This window comes from Triticum dicoccoides, chromosome 2B (genome assembly GCF_002162155.2).
Source record: "Triticum dicoccoides isolate Atlit2015 ecotype Zavitan chromosome 2B, WEW_v2.0, whole genome shotgun sequence".
NCBI classification, from domain to species: domain Eukaryota; kingdom Viridiplantae; phylum Streptophyta; class Magnoliopsida; order Poales; family Poaceae; genus Triticum; species Triticum dicoccoides.
In genome coordinates, this window is record NC_041383.1 from 8,581,141 (window position 1) to 8,583,226 (window position 2,086).

At 50.0% G+C, this 2,086-nt stretch overlaps 1 non-coding gene across 1 annotated transcript; it reads left to right on the forward strand.

Moving 5' to 3' along the window:
- The first annotated feature begins 345 nt into the window (after positions 1-345).
- TRNAY-GUA lies at positions 346-428 on the forward strand. The gene has a single exon. It is a non-coding gene; the product is annotated as a tRNA-Tyr (tRNA).
- The last annotated feature ends 1,658 nt before the right edge of the window (positions 429-2,086 follow it).

Sequence of the window (2,086 nt, forward strand, 5' to 3'; positions counted from 1 at the left end):
ATTGCACTTCACTCGCTGCTCGTTCATTCACTTGCTCATGAACTCGCTGCTTCGCCAGAAGCGACTAGTCGCCTCCTTTCCTCCGCCGAAAGATGCTTAGCCAGAAGCGACGAAGGAGGGGAGCTGGGGAAGGCCGACGATGGCAATGAGGGGGAAGATGTCGTAGAAGCTTTGCCCCTTGCTTTACATAAATGGATTGTTATGAACTTACTAAATGACCTTATTTATTCTCCCGGAACACTAGCAAATCTAATAGTTCCATCTGCTCTTCTTAACTTAAGAACGAAGGTCGCCATCCTTCTTATTCAGGAACCCTTTGTTTGAGGAGGGCGTATCCCCAGGAAGGGGAGAGTGGCCGAGCGGTCAAAAGCGACAGACTGTAAATCTGTTGAAGGTTTTCTACGTAGGTTCGAATCCTGCCTCTCCCACTTGTTGTAGACTTAAGAGAAGAGAAAGTAGGCGGAAGCCTAGGAGGGCCAACCGAGCAAAGCTCTTTTTTTTTGCCGTGCTGTGAAGTGCAATTTTCTCGTACGCGTTTTAGAGAGGTTGTCGAAAAAGGACGATCTATAGAGATTCCCCATCTATATCCAATCGAGAATAGAAGTGAGTCGCTTCCGGCGTCGGCTTGTAGTCTCTGCAGTCGGCACACGCACGCGCCCGCCATCATGCCTCCTTGGTTCGGGACGAAGCCAAGCGAGACATACGATAGACGAAGGAAGCGCCCACCCAGCAGGAGGGCTAAAACCTGTAGTTTTGAAGTTGCAAACTCCAGCTTTGAAGCTGGAGTGCTTTAGCCCTTTTTTAAGCAAGAATCACCGTCTTGAGCGCCTTGCGTGCTCAAGAACAAGCAAGGGATGAGCGCTTTGTTGCTAAAGCGGATACGTTTTCTTGCTGGGGAAGGCTAGTTTGATCGAGGATTGGAGAGGAGGGAGAGGTGGAATAAATAGCTCGGGATGGATTTTGGAGTCTTTGTGCGAGCCGTATGCGGTGAGAGTCGCACGTACGGTAAGGAGGGGGGTTCGCGTCTATACGTGTAGTGTGGTGGTTGGGCCTACCCACCCTATTTGTTCCATGATCTATGGGTCTACTGGAGCTACCCACTTCGATCAATTAGCCAAGATTTTGACCGGATACGAAATCACTGGTGCTTGATCTAGTGGTATTTTTATGGGGATTCTTTTTATCGCTGTAGGATTCCTATTCAAGATTACTGCAGTTCCTTTTCGGGCGGCTGTAGGACGGACGGCCCCCTATAGGTAGTAGGGTAGGGTGGGTGGTACCGCTCAGATAGCGGCCAATCCTCCTAACTGCGCGTGGGCCGGGCTTAGAGCGCGTGAAACTCATCACTACCTCGTAAGGGCGTTGAGACCATAGCATGTTACACAAAAGCGCCGCTTTCTCAGGAGTGTCGTCACACAGCTGCCCGACTAGAAAAGCTACTCGCTCTGTAGTGTTGTCACACAAGATAAGCACGCCGCCCGCCTGCTGGCCGGGCGAATCGAAGTTATCTTCCGGTCAACTGTCCACCCAGTCAAGTGCAAAAAACACAGTGGAATCACGCAACGCACGCTGCTGGTGTGCTTCCTGCCCACGAGGAAAGAAGAGCGACAAGGTTCAGATTTGACTGTTTGCAGCATGGGAGCTGATTACCCAAAAAATCCCTGGGAAAAAAGAAAAGATATCTCGGTAACGAAAACCATAGGAGGCTGTATTGGCAAGATCCAAGGGTTCACAGCAGCCCAAAAGAAAAACCGCCTGGAAGTCCGAGGACCTTTAGTACCGTACCGAACCAGCAGCCTTCGCGCCAAGCGATGACCGCCCTTGTCCCTTTCCTTTTTCCATTCAGCCTACTTCTTAGCTTTGTTCCGTCAGTCTAAGGCAAAGCTTAAGTGGTTTTCCTACCTTACCCACTTGATGAAAGGGAACGAACTTCGTTTCCTTGGCGGCTTTATGGATGGATTCAGTCAGAAAAAACTCCTTCCTTTTGAAAAAAGTGACGCTTTGCGTCTTCCCTTCCGAGGGTTAGGGTATAGGCCTTTTCGAGCAAGCTTTCACTTTTTCTCCCGGCTTTCTACAACTTTCGCTT